Source organism: Globicephala melas, chromosome 3 (assembly GCF_963455315.2).
Source record: "Globicephala melas chromosome 3, mGloMel1.2, whole genome shotgun sequence".
Classification (NCBI taxonomy): Eukaryota; Metazoa; Chordata; class Mammalia; order Artiodactyla; family Delphinidae; genus Globicephala; species Globicephala melas.
The window spans coordinates 119,605,115-119,626,981 of NC_083316.1; the positions used below are offsets into that span (position 1 = coordinate 119,605,115).

The following is a 21,867-nucleotide window of genomic DNA, read 5'->3' on the forward strand; positions in this document are numbered from 1 at the left end:
CTTAAAAAGTTAAACATAGAGCTGCCATATGACCCAGCAATTCTACTCCTAGGTATCTACCTAGGAGAAATAAAGACATATAGTCACACAAAAACTTATACATGGCAGTTCATAACAGCATTTTTCATAAGAGCCAAAAAGTGGAAACAACCTAAATGTCCATCAACTGATGAATGGATAAACAAAATGTGGTGCATCCTTTCAACAGAATTTTATTCAGCCATAAGAGGGAATAAGTACCAATTGATATACACTATAACATGGATGAGCCTTTAACACATTATGTTAAGTGAAACAAGACAGACACAAAAGGCCATATATTATATGATTCCATTTATGTTAAATGTCCAGAATAGGCAGGTCCACAGAGACAGAAAGTTGATTAGTGGTTGCCAGGGGGTTTCAGAAGAAGGGAATTGGGAGAGACTGCTAACAGGTGCAGGTTTTATTGTCGGGGTGATACAAATGCTCTGGCATTAGATAGTGGGGATGGTTGTACAAAATGAAGACTCTACTAAATACCACTGAATTGCACTTTAAAAAGTGGTTAAGTTTACGTTATGTGAATTATGTCCATGGTAATAACAAAAAAGAAAAATGTTATTAAAAACCAAAAACATATGCTTTCTATTTTCTTTGGAATGTTGCTACATTGATACAGATCAGCTAAAAGAATAAAGCACAAGAGTTATTCCATTAATATTTGTTTTATAAGAATACATGTGTTCCATTCTAGGTGAGAAGTTAAGGTTCATTTAGATTATGATCAAGAGTAGTTTAGAGGGCAAGGGAGGGCCAAGTTTAAAGGACCTGATTGTTAAGAGTCTGTTGACTAATTTTTAAACTCCCACATGATAATTCATCTGCTCATTAAAGCAGCACTTTGAAAAAACAAAGTTTATTACAACTTTATGTTGCACTAATTTGTGGGTCAAACACTGTCCCAAAGTCACAAGTTCGTCCTTTTGAGAGATGTGCAGGCTCTGGAGGGCACTGAACAGCTGTGTATCTGGGGTTAGCCCATGGGGCCCCGTGATTACTGGCTCCCCCAACATGTTTCACAGTGAAGTACCTCGCTTGTTCTCTGGGTGGTGTATCCATGTTAGTAGGTGGAGGATTTGACTTGTTCATGGGGATGTAATTCATAAATCGTACGGACCCCGTTTTGTTTACCGAAGCAGACCTTTTCCTCCATTGCTGCTTTCTTTGAAGGAGTTCAAAAGTTGGATGCTCTCCCCTGTGAACATTTCTAACCCTTGAGTAAGAGCCCTGGTCCACACTGTTAGAGACAAGGATTTTCATTATTTAGTGGGACAAACTGTGTTCTTCTGAAACATCCCACTTCAGATATGGCTGCTTTCTTTCCTTCTTTCCTTTTTTTTTTTTTTTTTTTTTTTTTACAGGAGGATATAAATAAGGATTCTGAAGCACTTTGCATATTATTAGGTAAGGATGATTAATCATGTTTGGGGACTGCCCTGATGGTGGGGTGGGGTGGAAGGAACTACCCTATAGTTTGACTATGAAGTTCACTTAAAATAGATGCAAAGTCACTAAAGGGGCAGAATGGCAGATAAGACCAGATGCAGAGGGAAAAGAGCGTTGGCAAAACAAAACTCAGAACTGCTTTCTTAGGCCCCATCTGGGAGATAACAGGATTTGGGAATTCCTGTTTTAGCAGGAAGGCCATGGCCAGGGTAGAAGTGGGTGCAAGGCTGTAACCAAAGGACTTTGTGAGGTGAGGACCGGCCGGCAATATCACTCTTCTGTGAAATGGTTGCACCTTAAAACTGGATTTTCTGCCTTCCTTTCCCTCGTGGATTTAACGTCCCCTAGCAACCTTCTGAGCATATTTGCCTTCTTTGGGACACCATGTTGTAGCAGTTAAGAGCCCCGACTCTAGTTTGTACCATGTGGTTCAGTTCCTGGCTCTACCGCCCACTAGCTTTGTCATCTTACAAGTTACATAACCTCTGGCTTTCTCTGTAAAGGGGGCTTAACCACGGTTCCTACCTGGTAGGCTTGTGGTGAAGATTACACAAGGTAATCAGGCTGAGTGCTTCATACCGTACTCAGCACATGTTAGTAGACGCCAACCATCAGGATTATTGTTATGTTATTCCAATGTAGGTATGTCGGTGGGGACAGCTCACTGGTGGCAACTACGGTTTTCATTGACAGTCACTAAGCTGGGCTTCTGACTTAACACGTTTATCATTTGAACTTAGTGTAAGTCTGACAGGAAGAAAGAGATGTGGGCCGACAGATTCGGGGTTCCGATACTGCCTTGGATTAACGCGAAAGCCGCGGCAAATTCACCAAGGTTATAAATTCTGCCACATGAGGCGCCTTGGGGTCTGGCTGTTGATACCATCTCAGTCAGAAGCTTTCTCTGAGTTTCCATAGGAGGAGGCACTACAGAGGAAGTAATCAAGGGCGACCAGTGGTTCACATGGTGATTGAAAACTGAAACACTGGTCGACTGAGGGCTTATTCATACCAGATCATACTCTTTCCAAAACCCTATGAAGGCTTCCCTTCTGCTCTTCGGGTAAAAGGAAAACTTCACGCTGGGGTCCACAAGGTCTTTCCTATGGGGCAATTTCTGCCTTTCCAGCCACGTGGTACAACTCTTCCTTGCTTGCTGTGCTCCAGTCCAGGGGCTGGCAAACTACAGCAAAGTTTCCTAAGGTTGCACTGGGATATAGCTCACGCATTTGTCTGCACACTGCCTAGGGCTGCTTTCATGCAGCAGTGGCAGAGGTGGGCAGCTGAGACTGAGACCACAAGGCCCACGATGTCACATGGTAACGCCTACCTGCAGGGGATCTGGGACACGGGGTCCACTTGTGGGTCCAAGGAGAAATGGTTTTGTTCATCAGCTAACAATTTTTGCCATGAAAACAAAGCTATGCTCTTGGTGTGTGTGGGGGGGCGGGTCTTGAAATTCCCATTGCCCTTACCATTCAATTTAGCACGCCATTCCCTACCAGGTCCCTGGGGCACACTGCAGAAATGACAACTTCCAGGTGCACATTTTGAAAAACACTGACTTTACTAATTTGCTTGGGCCTTTTGAATAAAGTTACCTCGGTATTCTGGTAACATTTGTAACTGCATGATATAGACATACTCACACCACCAGTGCTTTAAGAACATTCAACGGGAAGCCAGTGACTTCCAAACAGCTTCACCCTGAGTCTAAACCCACTGCTTAATAGTAAGTTACAATGACAATAATAGTAACGAATGCATGCTACATGCTTTAAAAGCATGATCTTACCTAATCCTCACCTATGAGGTGCTTTTATTACCCATTTGATAGACGAGGAAATGGAGGAAAAGAGAAGTTAAGTAACTTGCCTAAGTTACATAATAATAAGTAATGAACGATGGATCCAGAAATCAAAATCAGCCGTCTGAGGCAGAGCACTGATGAATTCACTTAGCTCTATAAGCACATTATATAGTTAAGCGAATGCCTCACCTTGTGTAGGAGTTTACCGTTTACAAAACCGATGAGGTTATCCTTATTTTCTAGATAAGGAAACTGAGGCAGGTAAGTTAAGTGATTTGACAAGGTAATGTACCCACTTTAAGATAGAAGAACGTTAGGAACTGGGTGTCTGGATTCCTCCCACCAGAAACAAAAGCTGAAGTTGAACCATGTGCTGCTGGCTGTTCTCCAGCCCAGTCACCCACCTAGAACCTGGTACCACATCACAACCGGCTGTTCGCATGACATTATACCCACAAATGCCAAATATCTAACCCTTGAGAAAGAAGTTCTGCTCCTAAGTATATGTCCTACCTCACTAAGAATAAGAGAGGCACTGTGTGCTAATAAAAAACTAGAAAGCACCCTAATCTCAACCAGTGGGAGAATGGTTAAATAAATTATGTTGCATCCATAAGATGGAATGCTGCCATCATAAATCATGATGTCCCCTTAAAGGAAAATGACATTTTTTCTTCTCAAGCTAGGACAGGTAACGAGAACTAACAAAGGGTCAAAGAGGATTTTTGCATGTGAACATGCAGGTTTTGGCTAACTCTGTATCTATTTAATACAAAGAATATGCGATACCTGAAACATTGTGGTCTATTGTTATTTAATAAACAAACCTCTCTAAAAAACCCCCATGATTTCCTAATTACCTGGGAAAATGCTTACAATAAAATAATAAGTATAGGTATACTTATTGTATTATACTTACTAGTAATACATATTTATATATACATATATATAGGTATGTATAAATTGTGTGTGTATAAAACACATATAATACTGTCTTTTAAAAATATATCTTTACTGGGGCTTCCCTGGTGGCGCAGTGGTTAAGAATCTGCCTGCAGGGCTTCCCTGGTGGCGCAGTGGTTAAGAGTCCGCCTGCCGATGCAGGGGACATGAATTCGTGCCCCGGTCTGGGAATATCCCACATGCTGCGGAGCGGCTGGACCCGTGAGCCATGGCCGCTGAGCCTGCGTGTCCGGAGCCTTTGCTCCGCAACGGGAGAGGCCACAATAGTGAGAGACCCGCGTACCGCCAAAAAAAAAAAAAAAAAAAAAGAATCTGCCTGCCAATGCAGGGGACACAAGTTCGAGCCCTGGTCCAGGAAGATGCCGCAGAGCAACTAAGTCTGTGCGCCACAACTACTGAGCCTGCGCTCTAGAGCCTGCGAGCCACAACTACTGAAGCCCGCACGCCCTAGAACCCGCATGTCACAACTACTGAGCCCACGTGCCACAACTACTGAAGCCCACGCTCCTAGAGCCCGTGCTCCGCAACAAGAGAAGCCACCGCAATGAGAAGCCTGTGCATCTCAAGGAAGAGTAGCCCCTGCTCACCACAACTAGAGAAAGCCCGAGTGCAGCAACGAAGACCCAATGCAGCCAAAAATAAAAATAAATAAAACAAATGAATTTTAAAAAATCTGAATGTATTTCATACCTTTATATTAGATTATGTTTTCTAAAATATATTAATTTATGCTAAATAATTTCAAAGGAAATGCATTAAAATATTAACCGTGGTTATCTCTCAGAAGTGGATGACAGTTGATTATTATTTCCTTCAGCATATTTTTCTGTAATTTTCTACTTCCTCCAATAAAGATATAATACTTTTATGAGGAGAAAAGTTTCACAACGCATGTTATTTTAAGGAAAGATGTTGGTAGCCTATATTTCACAGCCTATCTCCTCAACCAGGTCCCACCCTGTTGGGAGTGCTGAGCATTTACATGCAAACACTAAAAACACATTCCCATTCTGAACTTGCAGATAATTCTGACTTCCACTTAGGAACTCACAGTTAACCATTAGTACCAGCTAAACAAGTCCTGAATTCAATCATCTACAACGTTCCTTGAACAGAGACGTGGGGAGAAGAGAGGAGGTTTTAGTCTTTATGGCTTCATGGGATGGACGGACGGTTGGTTGTCCTTTCAGGGGAGAAGAGGGAAAAGGTTCAGACGTGGTTTAGGACAACAGAGTCCAGGACCTGGCGTAGACTGTGGCTCCGGAGCTTCTAGGAGGGAACTAGTCCACTCCCTTTCCCAATGTATTCATTTGTCTCTACTGATTTTCAATAGAAGGGCTTTGGAACCTCCCAAGAAAAGACTGGAATCCTGCCCACCAATGCACTGCAAACCAACATCTGCAAAACGAGATGCTCCCAGGTGGAGGACATATTGTAGAGGAACAGGAGCCTCCAGGGAAGAAGGAAACTGGCACTGCAATTCCAGGAGTAAAGGCTGACAGTAGCGGAGAGTGGGAATTACAGGGAGTCTCTCAACTGATCCCAGAACTTCTCCAGATCCGGGCAGCCTGGGGCATGTTTGCAACCTTGGAGAAAGGCACAGTGGGTGTGACTTGGGAGAATGATAACCCTATAACGGTAGAAATACATTGGCACTCAAGCAACTTTGCAGTGGGTCCCCTAGCTGAGTGTACTACAGCAACGACATCCTCTGACTTTGAATTCCAGTTATCCTGGCTTGGGCACAGAGACGACTCTCCCCGAGGAGATGAGAGCAGCTGCAAGGGTGACAGCAGCAGAGTTTCAACCTTGGAGACGCAGTGCTCGGGGAGAACTGTCAGGGTGGGGGCTGACAGTGCCCTGCTTGGCTCTCACACCTCCTGTGGGGAAGCCCTACCACGAGCCACTGTGACCTCTGAGGTTGAGCAAATGTGCCGTGGGACTTTTGGCTGAATGTCACGCCGAGCGTCCTCCTCTTGCTTTGCTGAGCAGGGACGTGATAAGAGCTTCCAGTTTAGGGAACTGGCAGGTATTCCAAATTCACCAGGATTGCAGGTGATGGTCACTGTAACAGCCACGGGGATGGGGACAGACTTCTAGCCCCGAGGAGCATCTTTGGGGAAGCGTCAGAGTCTCAGTCCATGGATTCCCGCCATAGTGGGGACAGTCAGCCAAATTATTTCTGATCACATGTCAGTATCCCTGAGCATTTCCAGAAATATTTAGGGGAAAAGAACTTTGTAAAAGGCTGAGGTAATGTAGGGACACTCATAATTAGCGAAGCGTGAGATGCTTGGGGGGAGTTTGTTTAAACAAAGCAAGCCAAAGGGGCTATTAAGGCATGCTGTTCTCCATGAATTCAACATTTTTCTGAAACAGTTTGGTTTCCGTAGCTACTTGTTGCAATTATTTCAAGGAGGTGCCCTTCTAGGACTGCATTATTATTAGATGAGAGAGACACTATGACGTGAGGCAAATCTGGATAATATTTCACAATAGACAGAATGTATTTTTGGAGGTTCTCCCTGCAAGGGATCTTCTCAATCTGTCCACAACATACTCAGCAACTCCCCAGCTGTCGCATCCTCTGCCCCATATTCATTCTTTCCTTCCTCCCATTCAAACTTAAGTCAGCTATAATGGCAGAAAGGCAACCTGATATGAAAATTCACCTAAAATGGCAAATGACCGACAGTAGCTCGAGTCAGAGTTTCTGTTTTAAAGGAGTATGTCTGGGGTCCACGATGCCTGAACAGGGAAGAATCAGACTAACTGTGAAACCCTTTCATCATGAGAGGCCATTAGAGCGAGACTTTTGGGCAGGGGAGCTTCCTGGAATCTATTAATAATACCCCAAAGTCAACTCAGCTGACTCATAAAGTTAACTCTGAAGGTGCTTATGACGTTAACTAATCATCATAATCCCTAATTTAGGCATCCCTGAGATGCCTAAATTCTAGAGTTTTGTTCAACACCTCCTTTTGAAGTGAGTAGAGAGGAAATGACCACCCCTAATTCTCAGCCAACATACTGAGGACCTGAGAGGGCCCCTCACGGGCCCTAAGCTCTCACCTAGCAATGGGTGGAACCAGGACTAAACAGAGAGTCATCTCGTTAGGCTGAAAGGCCGGGTGTCCAGGAGAAGGGTGGGTATTCCTTGGCCCGATGGGTATCCTGGAATATGAGGTTGTAAGAGATTGACAGCACAGCTAAGTTTTCTGATCTGCAAGCCTCTTTCTCTCATACCCCATCCCCACCCTTCAGCCAATCCTGCAGACTTCACGCCTGAGAACCTGCGTGGAAACGACCACCTTCACCAGGCCCTCTGTTCCACCTCCACCCGAGGATTCACCGTCTCTCATTTACAGGATAATTTTCAGCAACGGCTTCCTGACTGCCTCCCTGCTTCCCCTCACCTCGCTCCAGTCTGTGCACACACCAGCCAGAGGGATCTTGTTCAAACTGTCAGGTCATGGCAAGTCCTTGGCTTAAAACCCTTTATTGCTCCCTGTCTCACTCAGTGTCAAAGCCAGAGGTGACCCCCTGGCCCCTGGCGGCCTTGCTGGCCGCGTCTCCCCACCACCCCAGGTTCTGTGTGCTCCGGTCATGCTGTTGCTCAAATTTGCCAAGCACCTTCCTTTCTAATTGCTGTTCCCCTGCCCCGAGTCCCCCAGATAACCACATAACGAGCTCCTTCCCTTTATTCAGACATCTGTTCAAACGTCATCTCCTCAGAGAAGCCTCCCACCCACTCCATCTAAAACAGCCCCCACCCAGCATGCTTTATCCCCTATGTTTTCCTTTTCTTCATAGCACTTTCCACCTGATGCACCATATATATGTTAAAAAATGCCTTGTCTGGCTCTCTTATCTAGCACCATACGAGTTTCGTTATATCCTCATTGCTAGAATAGTGCGTGGCACCTACTTGCTGAGTAAATGAAACCGAGAAACTCAGAGCGACACATTTCTTTTTAGATAAGAATGTTTTCTTCCTTTTCATTTTAAACTACCCAGCTACACAACATCAGCCCTGTGATCAATTTTTTTTTTTCTTCTGAAGCTCTGACCTCTGGGTGGCCTTTAGCAAGTAACATGACTTTGTTAGAGCTCACTTTACCCAGCTGTAGAATGGGAATGAAAATACCACCTACCTCCCTTCCCTGACACTTGACTGAAGCAGCCTCTGACACGCCTTCTTTGTTCTTTGAGGGAAGGAGCCACACACAAGAAAATTCTCCCCATGAAGTTACAGTTAAAAGCCCCAAGAGGGTAGGAGCTGTACTTTGTTTCTCTCCATTCTTACACAAAGTAGGCCTCCATTAAGTGCTTATCAAAGTTAGTATCTGTGGGACATAAATTGCACCTGCTTCTGCAGCCCTGCTCACAGAAGCTGGCCCCTTTCTGGGCTAACACTCAGAAATAGCAGAAGAACGAAGTCTAGCTTAGTAGTGACGCAGATTCCTTTTTCCAGAGGAAGCCAACTGCACAGGCCTTGATGGACAAATGGTGACCATGGATGTGTTGTTTGCTTTGAACGTGGAGCAGGGAATTTCACAAGATGAGAAAAATTCAGATCAGAGGATTCTTCCTCTCGGCTATAACTTTTTTTTTTGGAGTGACCCTGATTAATACCATGATTCTCTTAATTTGGGTGAATTTCCTTGTTCAGCTCAGAGCTACTGATTCAGCAGATATTCCCAGAGTCAGACCCTAGTGGAAACTAACATGTGACGTCTGGTGCCAGGCACTTCCCCATGCTCAACAAGCGTTTATAGATGAGTGCGTGGATATTCACACCACACTGTTTCTATCTTCACCTCTTTGCCTTTCTTTCTTCTTCTCTTCCCTTTCTGACTCTTTTTTATTCCTTCCCCATTTATGCCCCAGTGCTCCTCTGAGACACGTGGGCATTTTATGGTTTTGTTGGTCTTGACAGATGACTGACCTTCCAAAGTCCAGTGATTTGGTATCAGAAGATCTAAGTTTTTACCTTTTCTCCACGTTCTAAAGAAGCGTGCTGTAGTTTCCCCAGCAGAAGTGAAAGTGATCAGTGGGCGACTCAGATGTCTGCACAGGCACAAGAATGAGGGGGAGAGGGGTTAAGACAAGAGGAAGAGGGGACTTTTGGAGGGGCTGAGAGCAAATCCCCACACACGTTCTGACTACCCAGTGGAAAGAAATGAAATCCTGTGTTCCAGCGCAATATTGCCATTGTTGATAACTCTCTGTCACCCAGCAGGTGCCAGGATAAAAACCTTCATTTTGATTTTTATACATTCATTTTAACAACTGGGACTTCCTCATTTGCCTGAGGAGGAGGTATACAAGGGTGCACAATTTATAGTCAATTTGAAGATGAAGAAAATATTAGCATATCTTTTGTTGCCCCTAAAAACACAATACCTAAATTAGCACAGTGCCCTGACTGCCATCCCATACACGCATTTAGATTGTAAATGAGCTTCATTTCAAGCACATTTGTAACGGTTGCGAAAGTGAGGGACCGATTATGTGGCCATATTGATACTAATGATGGTGACGCCCAGAGAACTGTCCCGGCCTAAGAACACCCACAGTGCAACCAACAATCATGGCTTCAGTCCCAATCAGAAGGTTTTCATTCAGTCCTAATCATAGTGGAATCTGTCAAGTGGATTTGTTTCCAGAAAGCTTGCTCGACACAGGTCAAATGGCAGAAGTTGCAAAAATGTCATTGTTTTACATAAAATATCTGCAGAAATTACACCTAGAAACTGTTGCCCTTTTATCCCGTTAACTGGCATATACAAAGTAACAGCCAGGTCAAATGGTTACCATGGTGGCAACAATCATTTTATGGTACATTTGTAATTGTTCTAAAACAATGAATATGAAATAAAAGTGACCAGAATTAAGAGGTGATGTTTTGCTCAAGAAGGGGAAAAGATGAAAAATTCATTAAGAGCCTAAGAAGAAACTGGTTCTAAGAAACGTGTTATTGTATTTGTTGAAAGAATATTGTCAAGGTCTTTATCCTTATTATGTGGCCCCACAGAACATAGCTGCTTTAGATTTTAGTCTTAGCTTCCACAATAGTGCTGGTTTATTTTAACCTTATAGAAACTGTAGGTTTTTATACATTATCATATTTTCTTTTTTGCTTTGGTTGGTAAGGAGCTCAAAACCAAACTTATAGACTATCTCTAATGACTCTGCAGAACTTCATGTTTGCATTTGTTTTTCTTTCTTTTTCTGAGGGAGGTGAGTGGTTGTGTATTAATTTTATCCTTCACTTTATTTTCTTATCAATATTTCCTCTTCACTCTGTTTCCTTCACTTGTTTCTTTTCTGCTTTTCTATTATATATATTCTTAAAAGCTATCATACAAGGATATGGAGCATGAATATATAAGTAAATCTGGTCTCAAGGTGATAAATTTAACACATCCAAGTCATCATCCTGGTGCTACTATTTATCCTATCTTGCTATCTTTTTAGAACAATAAATTTAGAATGCTGTCCTCCTTCTTGAAGTTATAAAAACATTTTTCTGAATTAGCATATACTGAACTTAGGTTTTCCTCTTAGTCTTTTAAATTTTGTTCCCTCTTTTTTTATCCTTTGCCTCAAAATAAATTAATGTGAACTATTACCTTAAGTTCTATTAGTCATCAGCCTGGGGACATACTGCTGCTACACCGGCTACACGCATTTTTTTTAATTGTTCCAAGCGGGGTGATGAATCTATCCTGAGCCATCACATTCTTTTACTCTCTCTGTCTCCTTGCATTTACTTCTTTACTTTCCAACTCAACTTATCTATTTATTATTTGGCCATTTCATATTCTCTCTCTCTCTCAACAACCCCCCCACCCCAACCTTTGCCTAGCTTTTTCCCTTTAGCTCTCTTTTTTTTAAAATGAAGTATAGTTGAGTTACAATGTTGTTTTAGTTTCAGGTGTACACCAAAGTGATTCAGTTATATATATATTCTTTTTCAGATTCTTTTCACTTATAGGTTATTACAAAATATTGAGTAGAGTTCCCTGTGCTATACAATACGTCCTTGTTTGTTATCTATTTTGTATATAGTAGTGTATATATATTAATCCCAAACTCCTAATTTATCCCTCCCCCCGTTCCCCATAATCATAAGTTTGTTTTCTATGTCTGTGAGTCTATTTCTGTTTTGTATATAAGTTTATTTGTATCTTTTTTTTTTTTTAGATTCCACATATAAGCAATATCATATGACATTTGTCTTTCTCTGTCTGACTTACTTCACTTAGTATGATAATCTCTAGGTCCATCCATGTTGCTGTAAATGACATTATTTCATTCTTTTTTATGGCTGAGTAATATTCCATTGTATATATGTACCACATCTTCTTGATCTATTCCTTTGTTGGTGGACATTTAGTTTGCTTCCTTGTCCTGGCTATTGTAAACAGTGCTGCCATGAACATGGGGGTGCATGTATCTTTTCGAATTATGGTCATATGGTAGTTCTATTTCTAGTTTTTTAAGGAACCTCCATACTTTTCTCCACAGTGGCTGTACCATCCCTTTATCTCTTTCCCCATCCATCCGTCCATCCATCCATCCATCCATCCATCCATTCCCTTCTCCTTTCCTTCATCTCTCCCTCCCTCCCAAGTATGCTTCCCCAGTTTAAAAATAACAACAGAAGCTCATATACAATCAGGCCATGAAAACATAAATAAAATTCTAGAAACCACAGGAAAGGAAGAAGAAACACGTATAACAAAAATCTAGTTACAGTGACAGTCAAACTCAGTCTGGACTCTGTAAGCTCATATGAAGGGAAAATCAGAATAGATTCTGTAAGGCCTAATGGCAGACAACTTGTATTAACATATTGGCTGTAAATATAACTGGACCTGGGGTGGCTGGAGGTAGAGAAGAAGAGGGTTGCAGTGGATTTTGAAGATTTATGTGACTATATAATGGAATGAAGGTAATGAGACCGTATTGAAATCATCCTGACTCCTCCCTTTCTTTCATACCTCACATGCAGTCCGTTAACAAATTCTCTTATTTCTAGCCTCAGTATATCAGAATCTGCCACATACCTCCTTCCCCAGTACTATCATGACACAAATCATCACCTCCTGCCTAGAATGGCATTGTCCCTTTTGGTGGGTCTGCCCCTGCCCTTGCCCTTCTTGCTGTTCTCGACCCAGCAGCCACTGTGATAGTGTGAAAATGTGGGTCACGGCCCTCTGCTCAAGCATCCCCAGTGTCTTGTCTTTTCACCTCACTCACAGTTAGAGCCAAAGTCCTTCCAATGGCTACTCAGCCCTACAAGCTCTGGGCACCAACCTCTCTGAGCTCTTCCCCTCATTCACAGTGCCTCCGCCACTCAGCCCAAAGGTCTCTCCTCAGGTTTGTTCCCTTTTCCTGAAAGATGCCTCAGATAAAGTCAGCCCTCAGTACCCGCAGGTTCCACATCTGTGGATTCAACCAACTGCCAATGGCAATTCGATCGCTTTACATAAGGGACTTGGGCATCCATGGATTTTGGTGTCCACCGGGGATACTAGAACCAAGGGACCATATACCTGTGTCTCACTCCTTCTCTCTTTCAGGTCTTTGCTCAAGTGTTTTCTCATCAGAGAGTCCATCTGCCTTGGTTCCATATCATCTTACTGAAAATTAAGGCTCCTTTACTACCCCTGCCCTTTCTAGCCCCTTGTTTCATTTTCACAGTGGCACTTATTACTTCCTAACACACCATATGCGATCATACCAATTTATTTATGGTCTATCTCTGCCCACCCTCCCACCCGAGTGCCGATTCTGTGAGGGCAGAGTTTTTAATCTGTGATGTTTATGCTGTATGCCCAACACCTAAAACAGTACCCAGTGGGTACTTAGCTCAATACATATTTGTTGAATGAATGGATGAAACTAAATACTCTGACAGCATTGGCACCAATTCTAAACAGCTAAGATAATATAGCAGAGTGTCATCCAAAATAAATTAATAGAATGAAGCAAGTTCCCCATTGCCAAAGTAAAATAGAAAGTCAGAGCAATAACTGGGTCATTTGTAGAGACATGTATGGACCTAGACACCGTCATACAGAGTGAAGTAAGTCAGAAAGAGAAAAACAAATATCATATATTAACGCATATATGTGGAATCTAGAAAAATGGTACAGAGGAACCGGTTTGCAAGGCAGAAATAGACACGGATGTAGAGAACAAATGTATGGACACCAAGGGGAGAAAGCAGGGGGCAGGAGGAGGCGGGGTTGTGGTGGAATGAATTGGGAGATTGGGATTGACATATATACACTAATATGTATAGAACAGATAACTAATAAGAACCTGCTGTATTAAAAAAATAAAATTCAAAAAATAATAAAAATGGGCTTACAGAAAAAATAACTGGTTATTTAGGGCAAAGGGATTTTTTTTTTTTATACTGTTAGAGGATCATAGAGAATCATAGGAGTGAAAGAAATCTGAGGTCTCAATCAGTCTTGCCTCCTGACAACAAGAATGAGGGGCACATTTACATCAAGTGAAAGGGGATCTTTTCTGTGTTTAAGGGCATTTGGAGAAATACTATGGTTTTCCAGTCGTTCATAATTTTTCTTTTTGATGTTCAACCATTCACCATCCACTCCCCTTCTTAGGAAAGTCATATCTCGAACTTAAATCACACTCACTGAAATGAAAAGCCAACTGCAATTACATCCACCTCCCGCTTCTCTTTCTCTTTAACTATCTGTTCCTAAACAGCAATAGACAAAAGCACAATGTTTCTCAGGTACCTATGGCACAAAATCAAAATTCTACCAAATAGTAATGAAGACTTTGGCCTTTTCCTAAGTTATTTCCTTTGAAATACATTTTTCTATTATAGGTTGCAAACAGCTTTCCCTTTTTTTTTTTTTTAAAGTAGGAAGGAACTGCTAGCTCATTTTTTTTTTGGTGTTTACACATCATAGGTTAAATTCTGTTATGACAATGTGTTACAATTTAATAAAATCACATGGGGTAAGATTTTCTGGTCTAGCAAAAGGCCCACTTTGGGCTATAATATTATTTATGTTGGAAGTTGTTGGAAGTCAACTCAAACAAATAGCAAGTTTCCAGTGAAACAAAATGTGAGAGAAGGTATATTAGACTGGAAGTCAGGAGACTGGGCTGGAATCTGACTCTCATGCGGTTATGAACATGCTGTGTGAGCTTGAGGGAATTTACTCATCCTTACTGGGCTTCAGCTTTTCTTCCTGCAAAAGGAGAGCTTTAGATTTAAAGGAACTTTGTATTCCCTTTCATCCCTAGGATTTATGATTCTTTGTATAATTGAAATGAATTTAGCCTGAAGTTTTATATTTTGATTTCTCTTTCCTCCCTGCCTCCCTCACTTCCTTCTTTTCCCTCCCATCTATCCATCCATTTACCCATCCATCCATCCATCCTCCATCTTTACTTATATTTTGATTCTCTTCTTTCTTTCCTTCTATTCTTTTTTGTTTTTGTTTTTGTTTGCGGTACGTGGGCCCCTCACCGCCGCAGCCTCTCCCGCCGCGGAGCACGGGCTCCGGATGCGCAGGCCCAGCGGCCACGGCTCACGGGCCCAGCTGCCCCGCGGCATGTGGGATCTTCCCGGACCGGGGCACGAACCCGCACCCCCTGCATCGGCAGGCGGACCCCCAACCACTGCGCCACCAGGGAAGCCCCTTTCCTTCTATTCTTTCTCCCTTTTTTACCTTTCCATTTTCTTTCAATAACTTTCTTTTCTACTTCTTTCTTTGTCTTTTTCTTTTCCTAGTTCTTTCTTTTGCTTTTATTCTGTCCTTTCCTTTTCTCTTTGTTTATTTTCCCTCTCCCTCCTTTCCAGCTTTCTTTCATCCTTCTCTTTCTTAAATTCTTTCTCTCAGCAGCAAATCACTCAACATTTCAACAAATCCATAAATTAGCGGTAGCTTTATGGGCTGGTGCGAACACCTATTCTGATCAACCAGGCATTGCAAACTGATGTGAGTGCTGATAGGGTGGCTCAGGCCTTGCATGGAAAGTAGCCAGATCAGCACACGGCTATCGTTTAATGAAGCCAGAGACTAACAGGAAGTCTTCTGCAAATTGCCTCACAAATTATACAGTGGTTCCCTGCCTTCTTGTTATTGGCACGAAATAGATTTGTGAAACGAGGCTTAACATCCAAATTCTTTCTCTGTTATAGGAAGTATCAAAGCTACCTTTTTAAACATAACAGTGAAAAAATAAATTTTTACAGAAAATGCCATAAACAAAGAAAGTATAAATGACAAACTTGGGAAATACAGTATAATGACAGTCAAAAGGTCTAATTTCCATAATATATAAAATGTTCTTGCAAATTATTTATATATACACACGTTTCAATAGAAAATGGCAAATTTTATGGATAATTCACACAGAAGGAAATAAAAATGGCCAACAGACATAGGACGCTCAACCTCAAGAGTTAAAGAAATTCAGTTTGAAAGGTCATTTTTTCAAAAGAAAATTTTATTATTTTTAACAAAGTGTAATGCTTTAAATTAGCCTGAAGAATAATATTAGTATACATTTTATCAACTTTTTTTTAAAGGAACATAAAACTATTTACTGACCACTGTTCATCAGTATTTAAAATACAGTAAACAATATGTAGTTGAATAATATTCTGATTACTACAAAGTTATTGTTTTTCCTGGCTTCTGCTGCACCAGTAACCCAAAATACTGAGACGATTGAGCCTACATGTAAGGAATGGGTTGGGGTAAAGTTTGAAAAAACATGAAGGTCAAGTTTAGATTAGAAAAGTTTGTTCCCTCGTTTATTCCTGCAGATCCTAAATTGCCAACATCTCTAACCATCTGATTAGGTTTCCATGAACAAGGCTGAGACATTCCATGTATCACAGTCTTTCAGTAAACACAGCACGGGGATTTCAACTTCTTATAAAAGAATCGTTTGCCAAAAGGAAGCTTTAAATATCCATTTAACTAAGTCTTGCTTGGCTAATTAAAACATACCAGAATTTTTCTAGTTTTTTCATTTGGGTCGACAGAGATAAAATTTTCCTTTCAGGGGTTTTACATATAAAACTGCCTTTATATGATGGTAGATATGGATGCAGATTCTGATAGGGCTGCTTTAAAAAAATATCCAATTTAAATTGTTTACATTAATTTGTCTAATTAATTACAAAATTATTTAATTTGAAAGGTTAAGACTTAAATTTTCAATTTAAGTTGAAGTGATTTCTTATATTGCTCAAAATGACAGAATCCCAGAAACATGGGCTTATCCATGGTTGTGAAAGGCTGGTTTTGTTTTGGTAAATGTATTTAAACAATAACCAAAAAAACCCCAAACCATTTACATACGTATTTTATGTATACACCTACAAAAAACCCAGAATGGTCCTTAGGCATATATGAGTTAAATGCAAATTCTAAATTCTGATTAAGTAATGACTATGGAGATTTTCCCCAACATTTAGAAAAGCTGTTCTCTAATGCAGAGGAAATAATATACCGTGGTATCAAATGTTCTTTTCTGCTAAAGGAAGCAACTACAGAAAGCTTTTATTTGTTCAAAGTAACCAGTGCTACAGATGCAAAAAAAACAAAAACAAAACCCCCCAAAAACCCCACAACTTCCCCAATACTACTTCAAAACGAACATATCAAACTTGATTTTCATTAGAATGTAGTTATTTCTTCACACTAATAAATCAAAAATATATATATATATATAAAGCAATGCAAACAATTATTGAGCTTCATCTTCTGGACAAGAATGCTAAGTTAGTCTCTCTTCATAAGAAGCAATTACAATCTGAGGACACTTCATATTTGCCTCTTTTGCCAGCACCAAGTCCGCCTCATCTGAATCTTTCCATTTCGTGAGAAACATGAATTCTCCACTGCTGTCTGTGGCACCATTTATCGCTCTGGGTCGAGACCTCTGGCTAAACCTCTTGTTTTGTCAGCAGCATCTCTTTTTTTCTTTGATTTGCTATCATCAGATTCACTGATGATATCAGTGATATCAGATAAAGATTTTCTTTCTGTTCCATCTTTTTCTTCACCAGCTTTTTGAGAATTAAGAAATGCTTCAATTAGCTCTGGACAATCTAAATTTTCTTCGGGTTCCCAGGTATTGTCTGCATCTGTAAATCCCTTCCACTTCAGGAAATACTCCACCTTCCCATTCACTACATGATAGTCCAGTACTTTTTCTACCACAAATTCTTCAGGTTCTGCCTCTTCGACTTTTTTAGTCTCTCCATTCTGTTTCTTTCCCATTTTTTGCAATGTAGTTTTATTGGAGGCCATTTTTTATTGCAGACTTGAAGAGCTATTATTCACTGCCTCCGAGCCGCTCTGGGTCCCGGGTCTGCCGCGTCTCCAGCCCTACACGCCTCAAGCTCCAGCCACATCTGAGGGGGAGGGGGCTGGGGAGCTATTTTTCCTTAACTTTTTTAATCTTGCCATGCACACTTTTTTTTTATATACATTTATTTATTTATATTTTTGGTTGCGTTGGGTCTTCGTTGCTGTGCACAGGCTTTCTTTAGTTGCGGCGAGTGGGGACTACTCTTCGTTGTGGTGTGCGCGCTTCTCACTGCAGTGGCTTCTCTTGTTGCAGAGAACGGGCTCTAGGTGTGTGGGCTTCAGTAGTTGTGGCACACGGACTTCAGTAGTTGTGGCTCACGGGCTCAGTAGTTGTGGCTCACGGGCTTAGTTGCTCCGCGGCATGTGGGATCTTCCCGGACCAGGGCTCGAACCCATGTCCCCTGCACTGGCAGGCGGATTCTTAACCACTGCGCTACCAGGGAAGTCCCTAGCCATGCACACATTTAAATGTGACTTTTAAAAAGTATTGTCTCTCAGGGGGCTTCCCTGGTGGCGCAGTGGTTGAGAGTCTGCCTGCCGATGCAGGGGACACGGGTTCGTGCCCCGGTCTGGGAAGATCTCACATGCCGTGGAGCAGCTAGGCCCGTGAGCCATAGCCGCTGAGCCTGCGCATCCGGAGCCTATGCTCCGCAACGGGAGAGGCCACAACAGTGAGAGGCCCGCGTACTGCAAAAAAAAAAAAAAAAAAAAAATTGTCTCTCAATCAACAATTTTGCCAAATTGTCTCCCCTTCCTGTTCTCTTAAAAATGTAAGTTATAAAGAAATGGGGTATATTTTTCTAAGTAATGTTTTACTTAAGCCCAATTCTTCAGACTGGACTGCCAATTGTTCTTCCCCATTTCCCATCCATACTGAAATACTCAGAATATTAGGTATCACTGCCATTTTTCAAATATATGTTTTAAAACTTAATGAAACAGGAAGGAATTGGGTCACCTTTGAGATCCCCTTCATGTTTCTCTTGCTTAGTCAGTACAACGGCAAGGTAAGGTCACAGGATTTGGAGTCAAACCGAACCTGAGTTTAATCTTTGCTCTGGTATTTAGTTACCTATATCTGATATCTAAGTTTCTTATTCTCTTGAACCTTAACTTGCTCATCTGTAGAATAGGACTAATACTGGCATGTGTTTCACTATTCTAAGTGATACAAGGCATGTGGAGCACTTAGAGTAAACAGAGTAACAGAGGACCAGATAAATACACTGCTGACACAACGATGGTGATAATGATGAAAGCTTAAGATGACGGGGGTGGGGATGATGGTGGTAATGAGGAAAGCTTAAGAATGTAAGAGAACTGATCAGAACTATGAGGGGAACTCCAGGTCGTATCTACTTAATTTAGAAGGAACAGATGGAATGTCACCTAAATGCTAAGAAAAGAACTTTGCAACTTATTCAAGGTTTGAATCTAAGTCCCTTGAAATCTCACTGAGTCAGTATAATACAGAATATCTCATTCTGGTAAAGAGCCAGGCTTTAAACTCTTTCATCAATTTAAGTACAGTAGAATGAGGGAAACAGATGAGAAAAGAGAGTGAGAGTAGTCAGAACAGTAGGGGAGGCAAACACACATTCAGGTCTATGTATAATTTTGACACAATATGGGTCAACATCTAATAATATTTCAAAGATGATGCAGGTAACCTTGACAACTCAGCTGATGCAGGCACTGAAAGAATAAGAGATTCACAGGGAGACCCAGGAGAAAATCTGGGCCATTTTCTTGGTTGACTGATGGCTCATAGCTTTTACTCTGTAGAAAATTTGTTATAACTTGTAAAGCGGTCTTTTTTAACTTAATCAACAAATATCTATTAAACGTTTGTAACATGCCAAGACACTGTGCTAGGTCTTGGGGACACAGAGACATTCCCTTGCCACGAGAAGCTTCTCAAGAAGGACATTCCCACTTACAGCCAGCTAGAATGCAACCCCGCACTTCAACCTCACCCAGGAACCCTGCAAGTCATGGCTTATTAGTGCAATTTTATCGACCAAGGTAACTGAAGTTCAGAGAAAATACAACTAGAAAGGGCCAAGGCTAACATTTCAACTTCACTCTGCCTGGGCTCGATTCTCAGAAGAGTGACAAAAATGAAGTGATTTATTTTGATTGGGATAATGCTAATAATGAGAATAAAAACAGGCTAGGTTTGTTGCAGCCGCTACAGCAGCAAAAAAAAAAAAAAAAAAAAAAGCTTCTTCATGCCTCAGTGGCTCAACACAATTTCCTCTCTCCATCATGCTACATGTCCATGTAGGCTGGCAAGGGACTCTATGACATGCAGCCACTGAGCTCCACCATCTAGAACCGGCAGCCTCCTCAGTTGCAGAGGCAGAGGCAGAGGGCATGGAGGATTGTCCAGTACTGGCTCTTGAGGGTCACTTCCAGGTGCAGCTCACTGGCCAGCCCTCGTCACATGGCTTTACTCAGGGGTGGGACGAGGCTGAGAGGAGTGAAGCCCTTAGTGTGACATCTAAGGAGGCATGGGCTCTCTGGGTCATGCAAACACAGGACTGGCACTGGTGTGACCCCAAAAGCCAGTGGTTCCTTATATTTTTTACTTTAGGCAACTTACTAGTCTCACCTTAGTCCCAGTCATGGCCCCCACCTAACTGATAGGAGGCTGGGAAATGCAGGGTCTCTCATGTTTGGGAGGGAGAGAGAAGGTGGATACTGGAGAGGACTAGGAATGTCTAGTAACCTGGGCTTGAAACCTCACCCTCATCTGTGATGCTGCCTTCTGCTCCTTTTCTCCCTGCCTCTCTAATCCAGGCAGTTGCCAAGCTTTGGGATTTTTTTTACATCTTTATTGGAGTATAATTGCTTTACAATGGTGTTCTAGTTTCTCCTTTATAACAAAGTGAATCAGCTCTACATATACACATACCCCCATATCTCCTCCCTCTTGCGTCTCCCTCCCTCCCACCCTCCCTATCCCACCCCTCCAGGCGGTCACAAAGCACCGAGCTGATCTCCCTGTGCTATGCGGCTGCTTCCCACTAGCTATCCATTATACATTCGGTAGTGTATATATGTCCATGCCTCTCTCAATTTGTCACAGCTTACCCTTCCCCCTCCTCCTATCCTCAAGTCCATTCTCTAGTAGGTCTGTGTCTTTATTCCTGTCTTGCCCCTAGGTTCTTCGTGACATTTTTTTTCTTAGATTCCATATATATGTGTTAGCATACGGTATTTGTCTTTCTCTTTCTGACTTACTTCACTCTGTATGACAGACTCTAGGTCTATCCACCCAAGCTTTGGGATTTTAACCAAATATAGCAAAAGCTGTATGTCAGATGCTTGCTGTGTGCTAGGTATTACACTATCCATGCTTATGCTCATCAATGCATTTATTCATTCCTCACAACAGCCCTCTGAAGAAGTTCCTATGGGTGGGATGGCAGGGAGGTCCAAGAGGGAGGGGATATCTATAGCTGATTCACTTTGTTGTATAGCAGAAACTAACACACCATTATAAATCAACTATATCCCAATTTAAAAAAATTCAGTTTTTAAATGAGAAAACTGAGGCTTAGAGAAACTGAATAACTTGCCCAGGTCATTTCTATAAAGGGTAAAGTTGAGATTTGGACTCATATTTAACTAGAAAGACTTTTTTCCTCCTCTTTAACCCTATGCCACCCATCCTTCTGGGAGCTTACAATCGTGCTGTATTCCAAGTTTATTAAATGAGAGCGTGGCTACATCAGCCCAACCCATGAAATAAATAGTTGGAGAGAAATATTGACATGCCACTGGTAGGAGTATCTGTAGCATCATCATCAGTGATACTAAGCCTATGTCATTGATAAAAGGTGATGGGATTTTGTTGTTGTTGTTTTCTCTTGGTTTTCCACATGAAAATTCAGTGCCATCTGTTATTAGCAGATGTGGAATAGAGAATGAGGGTCAAGATGTCTTTACCAATTAGATGTATGACTGGGGCAACTCCCTTTGTTTTGCCAGCTACCAAAAAAAGGGGGCTGAATCAGATTTCCTAAGGTCACCTCCACTATTGACCTTACAAAATTCAGTGTCGATGGCAGAGATAGGTAAGATCATAACGGTGGAAAATATTTTTCTTTTTTTTTAATTTTATTTTTTATTTTTTAAATAGATCTTTATTGGAGTATAATTGCTTCACAATACCCTGTTAGTTTCTGTTGCACAACAAAATGAATCAGCCAT

The 21,867-nt window shown here is 41.7% G+C and overlaps 1 protein-coding gene and 1 pseudogene across 2 annotated transcripts in view; both read right to left on the reverse strand.

Annotated features, from left to right (window-relative positions):
* Nucleotides 1-21,867, reverse strand: part of NR3C1 (nuclear receptor subfamily 3 group C member 1) — a 669,693-nt gene that overhangs the window by 155,440 nt on the left and 492,386 nt on the right. The gene's annotated exons all lie outside the window — the stretch shown is intronic.
* Nucleotides 17,022-17,657, reverse strand: LOC115844203 (chromobox protein homolog 3 pseudogene; annotated as a pseudogene).